Source organism: Wyeomyia smithii, chromosome 2 (genome assembly GCF_029784165.1).
Source record: "Wyeomyia smithii strain HCP4-BCI-WySm-NY-G18 chromosome 2, ASM2978416v1, whole genome shotgun sequence".
Classification (NCBI taxonomy): domain Eukaryota; kingdom Metazoa; phylum Arthropoda; class Insecta; order Diptera; family Culicidae; genus Wyeomyia; species Wyeomyia smithii.
In genome coordinates this window covers 37,949,193-37,963,834 of record NC_073695.1, presented here as the reverse complement: position 1 = coordinate 37,963,834, position 14,642 = coordinate 37,949,193, and the positions used below count along the sequence as shown (strand labels likewise).

Sequence of the window (14,642 nt, the reverse complement as noted above, 5' to 3'; positions counted from 1 at the left end):
CGGATAGTTATAGCTTGTGTGTGGATAGCTGCTGCGTGTGTAATGATTAGTTATAGCGTATGTATGGATAGTAATAGCACATGGTTGGATAGCTTATGCGTGTGTATAGATAGTTGTATCGGATGTATGAAAAGGAATAGCGTGTGTATGGATAGCTATAGCTACAGCGTGTGTATGAATAGTTTTAACGCGTGTTTAGATAGTTATAGCATGTGTGTGAATAACTATAGCGGGTGTTTATCGAAGATTATTATTGTCATTGAAAATATTAAAACGTCTTAACGAACACAGTTGTGAATTTGATTTTACAGCAGCGATTTTAACTTCTTCAGCCAGTCTTTATTCATCGAGGAAAAATTACTACCTATGAATGATCAACACTAATTTACTAGAAATTTGATTTAGATCAAAACGGGTTCTTTTGAGTATCATAAGTTATTGGTAAAAAGAGTTGCAAGTTTTCTCAATGAGCACTCATTAAATTTTCGTTTTTGTTTCTCGGTGCGCGGTTTTGATTTTGTTTCTCGCACACAGAGAAAGAAACAAACTTGTCGCTATCGTGAAAAATAACGAAACAATTAGAAATGCTCTAAATCACAACTGAAGAAGTTAAGATATTTTCCTGTCACTCGCCCAAACCTTGATAACAACTACCGAAAAACGTGTGATTGAGCTCTTGCTATATTGAGTTATTGAACCAAACGTTTTTTTTTTTTCAAATACATGAAGTTATATGCTGGGCTGGAACTAACCTAGCATGAGTTTTATCGATTAAATGTCAAACAATTATTAAATTTAAAATTTTCGGTTGAATCGTTCTGGGCTCCAATTTCAGATAGTTTCGTAAAGTTTGCTTTTTGCTTAGATAGGAAAATTTTACCAATTCGCTCAATTAAATGATTGTCTTGGTAGTGCAGCAAACAAAGGGTTGATTCGAATATGTATGAAATGACAGCGATTAAATAAAAGATATCCATTCTTTTAGTATATATTATTATTTATAACGTTTTAACGTCTCAGCATCCAGAAATGCACTGTTAGATAAAATTTCAGCAAATAATAGAGTTGCAATTCTCTCTATTATTTGTTTTCATGGAATATAAGAATACCGTAGTCCAACGTCATGCGGTCGTGTCTTGAATACCACCCTCCTACTTTTATAACCAAAGAATGCTCTTACATAGGCCCCGCCTTTTTGTTGAGTTTTACCACTGTCTAATCTTCTTCAGGCGAGATTGCACAGTTCGCATTTAATTTTTGTATCCAGCGGAAAAACACCGATGGTGCTCTCGCACACGCAACGATATAACCCGTATCGTGTTGCGGATGGGAACGTCAAGCGATTTTTTCGCTCGATGTTGCGTGTTGCATATCGTGTTGGAGCTTTGCGGCTGGAAGACAACAAAATTCTGAATCCAGAACAAATTATTGCTGTGAGGTCGAATCAATCGCCATTCTTAGGGCGCTCTAACATTTGAATGAAGTGTAATATTTTCATATTTTCGTGCAACGAGCAGCTGTTGAAAGGTTGTCGGCTTTTAATTCACGCATAAAAATTCCTATATCACTGATTGAATAGAATGAGAAAGCATTTGTTTCCGAAGTCTAGCGCTCGAGACCTTTCCAAAAAATCATTAATCTTCAATTACTTGTTAATTAACATTGATAAATGTAGTCTGCTTTGTGCTGCCCACATTGGAGGAATAAGGCACTCATACAACGCACTGTAAAAGCTGTTTTCACACGTAGTAAATTTTGATTGCTAGGCTAGCTGGATAGCCGGATAGCAGGCTGTTGTTTGCCAAAATAAGACCAAGCTTCATCGTGGGGAAGAAGGCCTAAGCCCTCAACCGACAATCTGAAACGTTTGTTGCTACCGCGCTGCTGCTATGATATGTTACCGGCAAATGATTTTTTCAAGCCGAAAGTAAATTCGGCAAACTAGCTGATACTGGCGCAAACCGCTACGCTACGGCTAACTAGGTATATTGACCTTTTTAGGGAAAGCCAGCAAGCGACCAATCAGAGGACGTTATTTATTTTAATTTCAACAAGGCTTGACAATTTTCAATAGTGCAATAGTTCGCAGATTCAAACAATATTTTTCTGCATTTGGGCAGATGCGTGTATAATTTTCTAATTGATTGCTGCAAGAATGAAGAAAATCGGTCGAAAACCAACCGACCATAAGCATTTGAAAAGGAACAAATTTCGTCCCAGTTCTTCAGTTTGCATCCCTGTGTTGCATGCTAAAGTAAAACGTAGTTCTACGTCAAAACAGATCTTAAATCGGACAAAAACTGAGTTCAAAATGGTGATTCTACGAAAACAGTTTTGGCATGGTCCTAGTATATTTCACAAAACAAAATCATATCGAGTATATCTTAGCATTGATGGTAATGCGCTTATATCTAAAAGTGGTAGTCAAATTATATCTTATATTGAGTAAAAAAGTCTCAGAAATCGATTCGTAGGTGTCTGATCTACGTAAAATGTCAGCAAGATGTCGGTTTCGCCCCAAATAGGGATTGAAAAAGTGAAAAAATATGCTTACGTAATTATTGAACGGCCCCTTACAAAATCTGTCCAACAGAGGAAGCGAGATTTCGATTGGTTGGCCGTTGCTTGACCAGTTGATTTATAATTCATTGTTTCACTGGTTTGCAAATAAAAAGTATGCTAATCAATATACCATAAGTTTGAGGAAACTGCACCTATCGATTCAGGCATGAATGTTCAAGACCTGTTTAGTGAAGGTACAAATGCATGCTGTACCATCTTGTTCTCAATTAGAGAAGTGATTGATTAAATGCTGCGAAACTAAACCGAAAATGATTGACTTTCAACTCAACTTTTCATTAGTTCACTATTGGAAAGATATGCCTACTATTATACCGAAAGGTTAAAGCTACCTTCACCTTTGAATTAGGACATTCGCGTTTAAAATCCATCCCGTAATAGTGATATTTTATGCACATTTTCGTTACAGTTTCTCCTACCTACTAAACGTAGTCTTACGTCAAAAATAAATGTTCTTTAAATTTTGGTTTTACATGTTTTGCGTACTATTCCACTAACACCTTCAAAGTTTTAAAAATTGAATCCAATTTCCTAAATATATATGAGTTATTAGACTTGAGCCGACAAAATAAAAAAATTGTACTACAAAATTGTAAGGTTTAAGAAAATGTATGTTATCAAATGTTATTAGTATTATATCTTTAACTCCAAAACGACCGATTGAATCATAGAGAAGGATTTAAACAAGTTGCTGGAACTTAAATTCTATTTTTTTAATAAAGGATGTGCTCCAGTAGCACACATTATCGCAAGGAAGCAAATGCAGCTTTCACTCGTAATTATCTTGTACATTACTGACAAAGCGCAAGAGAAGAAGCCTATATGTAGTAAACAGATTGCTATGAGAAACCATCTGCATGCAGCTTCTACAACCGTTGCAGCATGTTACAGAGAGAGAAAAAGTAGAATTAAATTTTGTTTACTTTCACCCTGATTGCTTTTCCGGTGTTTTTGTCGCGAAGTTGCATATATCTACATACATTGTTGAAAATTTGCATCCATCAAGTAAACAAAAATTTTTCTCTACTCACACTACTGATATATATTTCTACTGTCTACTGTGTACTACTATCTCGAAGTGGCGAGTACCTCAGAGACATGCGATATGAAATTCGTGTATTTATATATGCGCAAGCCGTCTTTATAACTTTATTTTCAAGACGATCAAAACTTCGACGTAAATATTGTATGAATACTTTGTTAAGTTTTTAGTGAAGCCATCTAGTGTACCACAGAAACTCGTGACGGAGACTTTAAAAACCTCGCCATCAGATAATCATAAAAACGACTAGACATTAAATATTTACAACACAGCTTCAACAAATAAGAATTTTGCGAAGCAAAAATAAGCAACCGAATCCTTTCCTACAGTGACCATACTTGGCTGGGCCATTCGTGCTAACTATGCCATGAATACTAAGAATATTTGTTTTTTTCTGTTAATTCCAGTGAAAAATAAAACGTCGAAAAACCATCAGCCGAACCGATTAGTCTTCCGCCGCAGTGGATATTTGTGAAAAAAAAAAAACAAGTGCGACCGCGGAACCAAAACACGGTTGACCGGTAACGGAAAGTACTCCTAAGAGGATTATAATCTAGCCGGAAGGCGGACGACGACGACGACGATAATCGGGCGTGGGGAAACCAGAAGGCATACGGTAAGTGGCGGAACGCGGAGGGCTACAGAAAACTGAACGAGCGGACGGACGGGAATTGATTGGCCCACTGACTTCGACACTCGGGTGCGAAAAAATATGCGAAACGGTGACGATGAAATCGTGTTGAGTGGAAATATGCTTCTCGTCTCGAAAGATAAACTCGGTTTATTTTGGGTTTTTTTTTTTTTAAAGGAAATTGGTATTTATGGATTGGGTACGGATTTCTATTTACTTGTTTGTACATTCGACGACGGCGTATGGATATGCAAGGGAAGTCTCTGGGTTACTGTAGCTCAGGCAGCCGATTTACATTTGACGAATAAGAAATGAAAATATTTAACTGATTCCGAGCAAATATTGGGACTTTTTATCAATTATTATTAAATTCAACTCTTATGTATTTTTTGTTTTGAGAGAGAAACTTTAAAGTAGAATACAAAAACTTTTCAAAAGATGCAATATAATTACTCCCTCATTTGTCCCTCCATCACGAGATTGACACTCTAATTACATGTTCGTAACATTGTTCACACATTATCTAAATTAAACAATCAACCCCGAAATTGACAGCCAATCGAGCCATAAATCAAAACCGTTTACCAACCGAACCTCACTAGCTGACCCACATTCACGTCGTCCGTCAGTCAGCTTTCTGCCATACTCATCCATTCAAAACTCATCCCCCTTGGGAGATTGAATTCAATCAAGTAATTTATACCCGAAACGCATCAGCTGCCAGCTGAGGACAATCCTCGGAGTGACATCGTTCGCAAATTGATGGAGAGCCACTCCATCAAGTAAATTTGCTTCACTCGTTTGCAGCGGACAGCCGTCAAGTCAAGCTAGCCTAGGCGGATTGTTTCCTACTGATTGCCAGCTGGCCAGCAACCATTTCACCCATTTGCAAAACGTGGCTTGCCACCCAAGGGAATACGAGTGACCATGGGTCTGCAGAATCTGCACCGAGTCGTGGTTAATCTGGTAAATGCTTGGCATGCGGTGAATTGTACATAAACGATGAAATGCTACAAAGTTTTATTTCGATCCAACTAATTGGAGAGACTTTCCAATATTTCGAACACCGCAGAAAATATTTCAATCAAAACCATTAAATGCGCAATATAAAATTTAATATAAAAATATCTGTGTAATTATATTACATAAGGAATATTTTCATCACTCGCACGTCCGGTTTTCATCTCAATTATCAATCACGAGAGGTCATCAAATGTACGCCAGCCTGACCTACAGTCCTGAAATAACCTCTTTACAGTTTTAGCTCTGTTTTCACGTCCTTCGCGCTCATTCGACCGGCAGAGAAGTGGAGTGTAATCGCTAGATTTTTATGCTTTTTCATGACAGAATAACAAGAGTTGAAACGTGAAAAGCTATTGACATGCACTCGCAGGGCATTATTTGTTCCCATTTACTCCGAATATTCTACTGTTTGCCATGAGAATAAAAATATTAATTTAATTAAAAATGAGTATTTTTAATTTTGCTTTTCAGTTTTTTTTATGATTAACAATTTCAGTACAATAAGAGTAATTCAATTCTGAATCGCGAAATATGGCTTTCATAAAGTCTAAATAAAAATAAATAAACATTTTGTGAGAAATTTCGTCTGAGCATTCTACTATTTGAAATGAACATACCAGAGGTACTTCCAATCAAACGAGTTCATGTTAATAATATGATATTATCAATACCATCATCACATGAAAAATAGGGGCTGAAAATAACGTACACGTAATTAGGACACATAAATCTCTTGTATTTCTCCTTTCTGCGCGCCTGTTATCATCTCGGTTACTTATCATAAAAGGCCATCAAACGAACGCCAGTTCAACAGCAAAAATTCAGCAGTCCGACCTACAATCCGAAAATTGCCTCTTCACAATTTTCCCAACTTTACATCGATTCTCATGTCTTTTTCGTTTTTTTTTTTTATTTTATTACATAGGAAAAACGTGTCGAGCCGTGAAAAGCTATTGGCATCCTTTCACACGGCGTTTTTTGCTTCGTTTCAATACGAATATGCCAGTGCTGCATTACTCAAAAACTGGTCAATACACAAATACTGATAGCATTATGTTCTATGTTTTGTTTCCTAATAACAATTCAAGTACAATATTCAAAATAAAATTTTAAATCTAAATTAAAAAAATTAGGCTTCCATGCAGATGCAGTAACGATAATTGCTAGGAATGGGAAAATAAAATAAAAAGTTCCTCTAGCTCGAAAGTATTCATGACAATTTCAATCCAATAACAAAGATATCTTTTTTCGAACACACTAAAACACATTCCAACAAATAAAATATTGTTTTATATAGTTAATCTTTATATTTGCGGTATATCATGCTAAATGTTGTTTGATAAATACTGAATAATATTATGATTTGTAAAACTTCAGCACTCTCATGAAAAACAAAAACGATTACATTTCTTAAAAATAATTTTAATTTTCGGAGTCCCATCCCTTCATGTCGGAAAAACTGGATGATCCCAGTTTTAGGCACCGCAAACCCAAAATTTAACGCTGCAAATAACTAATCCGCTAACCGAAGAATGTAGTGTAGCTAATCTGTAACTGCTCATTGGCATAGAAATTTTCGCTATCATTTTAAAATGCGCCCAAAAAGAGATAACGAAAATGAAAAAATAGCTTCGTTAGTTAGCAAAGTATCAGCTCAACGGGAAAATATCCTTGGATAAGATATAGCTGTAATTATTGTTGCCTTTACACATTTTAAGTTGTTGTACTGATTTGATCAAATTTACTTAAATAAATGAATTTAAAATCTTTACAATTAAATTTTTAAGTCACGCTTATAATAGTTTTGTTCAAATTTTATGTTTTAGGAGACTTAACCACTGCAACTATTATTTGAACTATGATGGGATACTTACAATTTACTAAGTTTACCCGTAAATCCTTGCCTGGTTCGCCTAAGATTTTACAGATGGAATGTTGTTCTATTCATTTTTAACTTTTTTAACTTCTGTTTGTAATTTAAACCAAGTTCTGTTTAGAAATTACACATATAACACGTAAATTTTGGTCAGTTTCAAACAAATTTCGTTTTTAGATGCTAATCAAATTTAACTTAAGATTCATTCAGGTTGACTTGAAATATTTTCAAAGCTTGCTCAGCTTGAACTAACTATTTTATCCAATTTTTCTGAAATTACCAGCATTGTTTTTACCAAAACATTTAACTTAGATTTAGAAAAGGTTTAACCTAGTTTTTTCGCCAACTTTTTTAGAATATTTATCTATTTCAAATCTCGATTTGTCTAGAATATATTCAAATTTCGCTGGGATAAAGTTTTGTTGCTGTTTTTTTTTTAATTTTGTCATTTGGACATTTTCATTTTCTGATTTCTTGATTCCTAATACCCAAGCAAGCTGTTCCTGCGTTTGGCATGAATCCGTATCGAGCAATTCGATCAATTTAGCAGCTGCCTTCACGTGGAACAGACATCGAAATAACCTCATTCGAACCGATGGAACCATGATGGGTTGTTTCACTTGAAGCAGTGTTTTTTGACGTAGGAATAAGGCTTTGCTTTCTATGCTGGGTACATTTTGTAGAGTGTCCTAGTTTGGTGTTACGTTAGATTCAACAAATGTTTACTTTGTAAGAATTTTCAACCACTCCCAATTTTGATTCATCGAGATTATATTCATACTTTGCTGAGAATAATTATAAATTCAAGTTTATTTTTCATATTATACCAGTTTGAAACATTTTATTTCTTTTTACTTAATTTTAATTTATAACAGTAGACAGTAGACAAACTTCTGTTTTGATTTTTTAAGAAAAGACTGCAAGCCGAAACACCATAAATTTAAAAATTTCTAATTTATAACATTATACACTCCTGCCCTTTTATACTTACTCGGTAATTTATTGCCGAGAACGACACTACTGAGTGCTCGGTTGAAAAAAATGACAGCTGTCATATTTTTTCGTGAATCACGGTTCAACCTAACTGAAATCTTTGGCACAACATATTACTGAGCTGAAAGTTCAGTTAGGTGAACCGACATTCACGAGAAAAATCCTCAGCTTTCATCATTTTTTTAACCGAGGACTCAGTGGTGCCATTCTCGGCAATAAAATACCGAGACCCGGCAATAAATTTTGAGTGTGTACAACACACTGGGGCTCAGTTAGCATTTTTTTTATTTTCACTTCACATATGTAAATTTTCAGATTCTATTCAAATTCAAATTGAAATTCTATTTTCTCTGTCTTTATTAAAAAGGTTTCAACTTCGAGCTGGTTTGCTTCAGATTTTCTACAGTAAAGTTAAAGATTCTATTTTAATTATACCAAAATTACACTCAGGTTATTCTCTGTTTCGTCTTGCATTTGCCTCAAAAACCTTGAAATTAATTAATAATTTACTAACCTTCATCTGAAATTATACTAAGATTTTTCCCGTTTGGCTTGGAATAACTCTTTTCGTCAAACTGTACTTAAAACTGAAGAATTGATTTGCACCTTGATTTTTCTGAATTTTCTCACATTCACAGATCCACAGATTTGTTTTAAAGTTTCACGTAAATTGAGCTAAGATTTTATGCAGCATTTACTTCGTTTTTTATTAATTTTTCTCCAATTTTTATTATTACATTTTGTAATTATTACACTGTGCTACAGCGATACAGAACTTCTGAAGTGATCAAGTGTAGGTTGTAGGTCTTGTTGAGTATAACATTCGCTCATACTAGAAATTTTCCAAACACCCTCAAAATCTGAAGTTATGGTCAAAATACGGTTTTTTGGACCTCAGCGCATATAATATTTTTTAGCTCAGTCATTTATCAACCGATTTCCAATATTTGAGCAGTTATAGAAAGGGGACAAATAGAGCTTACAAAATATATACGTGTTTTTACTAATATCAATAAAATATGTTGAGTTTTTTAGTTTAAATCTAATTTTTTAGATATTTTCACGCAATTTTTCAATTTAATTTGAAATTTTCCGTCTATTTTGTAAGAAACATACCACAAATTTACTATAATTTTGAAAGTATATTCAATTTCGAATCAAATAAAAGTAGTTTTGTGGAAATCGGTTGATATTTGGCTAAGTTATATATTTTTTAAGAAAACCAGAATTTTTGGCTTCTATCGCACAGTTATTTCACGGTGCTACAAATGATGCAAAAATGCAAAAGCTTTTGATGTGACTTAGTGTGGGTTGTAGCTTTAGTCAAGTGTTACTTGCGCGTTTACTTGAAGTTTATGATGTTATATGAGGTCCAAAAAACCGTATTTTGACCATAACTTAAGATTTTGGGGGTGTTCGGAAAATTTCTAATATGAGCGAGTGTTACACTCAACAAGACCTACAACCTACACTAGGTCACGTCAGAAGCTCTTGCATTTTTTTTCATTCGTAGCACAGTCTTATCATTTACTTCTATAGAATATCACTCTAATATTATTCAATTTGTAATCAGGTTTTACTTTACTTAATACCTAGGTTTACATGAATTTCCCAATTTTCATTGAAAACCTTTTCCGATTTTACTCTGATTTCACATATGTAACCTAACGTTTCGTTCACATCCTAAATTCTCGGTCCTTTTTTGCATTCTCGTAAAAATACATACAGTTTGCGGCAGGAAATATATAAAAAAGCGTGGTACTACCTCTAATCCAATTTTTCAACTACTTTAAGTAATAATATCATAGTTTTAAAGTTCAGTTATCTTTATCAGGTTCCTCGATGTGTTCTTCATTTTTATCAATGATATCCTCAAGCCAACGCCGGAAGAAGAGCATGTCTTTCGACCGCAGTCCTCCAATATCGACAACCACGTGCGCATTATGACAGACGGCAAAGTCTACAAACTAGGATGAATGATTTATCTCCATAATTTTTTAATTACCCTTCAAAACGCATATAAAAAAATTGTCAATCAAAAGCTAAAACTTTTACTTCAAATCGGAATTCATAACAAAAATTTAAATAAAAAAGGATCTTTGATATCCTCAGATATTGGCATATTTCATTGGCTTTTCAGACAGTTTGTTATTCGGATCACCTAACTCCTAGATTTTCGTGCTTTAGGATGTACTTATTCTTTGACTTTTGGGCCATTACTTTATTTGCGAGTTTTGTAGCCTTGTGTTCTTGCGACAACCCGATTTTCTAACTTTCGGATATTAGAACATTTCAATTGAACATTTTTCAACTTTTCTGTAACCCGGGTTGTTTCTATATTTTTCAACATACGGTATTCTGGTTTTCCGATGATCAAACATCAAACAAAACATTGGCACGAAATAATATTCCGAATTCCCTTGAAGACCAAATAGATTTTGCGTTTCCCACACAGCAAATAGGTCAAACATCATATTGATGATTCGATTAATAGGAGAAATTAGTGTGAATACCCAAAAACCACATTCACCACAGCGCAATAATTCTCCAGTCCGCTGCATATCCCAGGCCAAGCCAGAGAATTGCATTCCGAGCTCGAAACATTTCAGCGCTCTGTCATTTACAAAACATTCGCCAGCGCAAGTCAACTAAATTACCCGACTCTAATTATTAGAAGTTTGTTTTCCCCGTTGTACCAAACACCCGGCATGCAAAATGCACTACAAGCGCACAATCGCACACACACACTCCAGGAATGGAATCCATGCCAGTGCCAACATCGACAATTGATTGGATGGGTGGATGGGAGCTGCCCTGTCGTCTGTGTTTGTATATTATCCCTATAAGCTCATTGTATGAGGGAATGTGAAACTTTGACTCCCACAGGACGAACCTAATTGCAATGTTCCATAATACTTGTGTTCCGTACACAAGCAACCGAACGAACGCAGCAGCAGTATCGAGATTGCATCTCCTGTAGTCCGGGGGAAATTGTTTGCTATCACGGTTACTGCCTGCCTGTGGAGGGCTCCAACAACCGACTATCAGCTCAGGTAGCTTATTGTTATTTTACCGGCTGTCGAAATTACCTAGTTTTATCGATCTCCCATACCATTCCAGTGTTGCAATCGCAATTCCAAAGTCCCATGAGACCCGTTCCGAAGCCTATGTTACTGTGGTGCAGCACATTTTCATGTTGTTTAACTCGTCCTGAAACAATAACCATCCATAAAGTAAGCATCGAGAGTTCCAGGGTGACGATGTGATGAGGTTGGTAATGTATAACGACGGGATTAGATGGTTTCCGTATCCCGGTTCCATAGCGTGGGTAAATAAACATCCATACTACTATCGCATAAAACCAAACTTCACCCTGCTCTAGCGGAAGCGTCAAAGGACAGCTGTTTTGAGTGCCTACACTTTGGCAGGTATTTCTAAATTGCAAAACTTTTCTTGTTTATTTTGTGGCCATTCTTGATGCTAGTGCGCTTGCTGGATGAGATTTGACACGTACCCTACTGTCTATCTATATTCTCTCTCTCTCTTTCTCTTTCTCGAGTTGTACAAGTTTCTAAGGGTTTGTTTTCAGTATATGTTATGTATGTTTAATGCAAGCAACGGTACTTGCAAAGCCATTGAAAGACATTTGAAGTTTATTCATTCACTGGCATGGCAGTAGATGGATGCATTCAGACAACTAAGCAGGGTCTAGATGAAAAACAGACAGCAAGGGGATTAATTTCTCGGAAATCCTCCCCGCGTTATACGTGGGAGGCGAAAGTAGATCTAAAGCTTATTTCGAACTGCGAAAAAAGCGACGTCGACCTGAAAACACAGAAAAAGCAGTCCTTTATTAGCAGCAGCCATTAATGATTCCGTTTGTGGTAGCTGCGGTCTAGTGCTTCGCGGATGCTGTGCTTCTACAGCAGTGGTTTCCCGTTAATCCTATCCGCAGAATGTTCACTTCGTTTTGGCCTCGAGCTCGTCTCTTTGTGTCACGAAGAATTATTTTCCAACCACGCCGCAGTGCTTGCCGTCCCGGCTTGGAAGGCAAAAGGTTAGAACTTTAGTTTCCCCGTCGGCCGGCGTAATGCACTGCAGTTTAGAGTGAGCTACCTACATTTATACAGGAAATTTCACTAATTGCATACTGGATTATCCGTTTCGTACCGTCTGAACTGGTTGGCATTTCGATACTAACGATAGTGTGCAGTGGAACTGACTCTCTAAGCCGATTCACTGAGCTGAAATCGAATTCAATTGGGCTTTTTACACTCGATGAAGCGGAATCGATCGGTCGGTAATGGATAATTATTGACTTAGTGCACATCACTGCAAACTAGTTGATTGATTGAATGTTTAATTTTTAACTCATCGGACCTGAATGGTTGAACTAAAAAAATACGTTTTTTGAAAAAAATACAAGATACAAGAGTAAGAGAGTAATAGAACTACGTTAAGTGAAATCGTTTTAAAAATGCAGAAATCTGAAACGTACATTTTTGAAAATATTGTCAATCTTTTTTTCTTTAAGGGTAACATCCTCAACGGTTCAAACATTATGAAAATCAATATAACTTCCCTCACTTTTAACTACTCCTCTGCAAGGTCGCATATTCAATTTTTCGATGCTTTTTTGACGCGTACCGATATCCCGCCCCACAAGTATAATTTTGAGAAACACTGTATGACAAACAAGTAGTTCCTAAATAGTACTATAAGTTTGTCGAATAGTGCAATGCTCTAACTCTCAAACCTGAAGTATGAGGGCTCATATTCAGTGCAATATTCAGCCAATATTCGCGGTGAATATTATAATACTAGTTGACCCGTAGTGGCAAATTTTAACCTTAACTGTGAGAAACATCCTTCTTTCAGTGTATCATGAAAATGCTTGGATTAATCGTTTATTTGAAGACTAATGAATATTTTTCCTCCCATACGGGACCACTGCACAGTACATTTTTCCGTTATTTAACCATTTTCGAAAAAAAATTCTAATGATTTATTATTTTTCGTTTAAGCTGTATAATTTAAATAAGAGTTCAATTTTTCAATGGTATGATGTTACATTTCAAGTAAAGCTTACAAACCAAACAAAAGCAAATGTGATTGAGAAAAACATAACAATTTGCAAAATAGTTGTCTACGATACTGAACTACTCCAGAAATTATTCACTCGTGCAAAAGTTTGCCTCCGTACTTTATAATAGTCATGGCAAAGCTGGGTACTGACGTCTTCTAATCATTATCGGGCAGCTCAAATCACTCTGTGATATTCCGGTATAACCTCACACATTATCAATTTCGCGCATGAAAAGCCTGTCCCCCGCCTTCACTTATTCCTGGTTTTAAACCTGAAATTTGTGCTGTAGGCCTTGAATGTGTATAAGGTTTTCAACGGGGAATACACTAAAGTCTTTTTACGCAGATTTCGAAATTAACGCTTTTTTATGCACATTTCGGATTCTACGCAGATTTTTCAGAATAGTCGTTTTTGTCGTGGCTTTTTGATGGCATTTCATTTTAAAATCGCTTATTTAGAATGTCTGAGGATCGTTCGTTTTACATTTTTCCTTGGTGTTCAACTCAGTTCGGAGGTGAAAATAACGCAGCTGTTTATTTTTTTTTAAGAATTTAGCAGAAATGGTTAAAAACCTTTAGCAAATTAAGTTTTCTACGCAAATTTCGGAATTTAAGCGGTTTTCTACATCGATTTTGGAATTTGTTTTGTTCTTTTTTTTTAAACAAATCAAATGCTTGGTTTTTGTAGGACAGTACCTATGTTGGATTTTAGAAAAATCGAAAACTACATGGCGATATTTAAAACATCGAAAATAAAAACCGTTAATCAAATTTGACATCATGTTTCAAAGTAAAGACAAATAGTCCCAAGTAACACACAAAACATGTTAAAAAATGAGTAACAACGAAAGTAGTCATATAAGTGTACTACAAGCGCAATTGAAAACTTGTGTTATTATATTGTGTTTGAAGCTGCTTTTCATCAGTAATACAACCGCAACTCGAAAACAAGCTCGTTTTTTCTGGTTTTGGAGATGGTTATCAATAAAATGAGTTCAAGAATGACAATCACTATCACTTGGTCTTTTCGTGAGACATTAGACAATCTAATAACAACACTACGTACCTGTAAAATGCTTTTCCTTAGTAAAGTAGTCGTAGCATTCAACACCTAACTTAAAATTACTCGATCAAATTTTTATTTAAATTATACGAACGATTTCTATATTTATTCGAAGCGGTTTTGACGCGCCATCAAAAGGTAAACAAAACGCTTGCAGTGTAACCAATATCACTCCAGATTTTTGTTATTGTATATCTAACACCGTTTTCTAGTTTTGTTAGATTTTATATACTGATAACGTTGAAACTATGCGAAAACAATTTCAATATTCAAGCAAAAGAAACAACTCTTTTTGAATGGTTGAATATTATTTTTTGTCATCATTTCATAATCAATTAAAACTGCCACT

The 14,642-nt window shown here is 35.4% G+C and overlaps 1 protein-coding gene across 11 annotated transcripts in view; it reads left to right on the top strand.

The window, feature by feature from the left end:
- The window catches only part of LOC129723681 (RNA binding protein fox-1 homolog 2-like), a 523,296-nt gene that overhangs the window by 12,811 nt on the left and 495,843 nt on the right, over positions 1–14,642 (top strand). For all 11 annotated transcript variants that reach the window (XM_055678035.1, XM_055678034.1, XM_055678042.1 and 8 more), the window contains exon 2: positions 4,030–4,238. The gene's annotated coding sequence lies outside the window, so the exon portion shown is untranslated. The remainder of the gene's footprint in view (positions 1–4,029; positions 4,239–14,642) is intronic.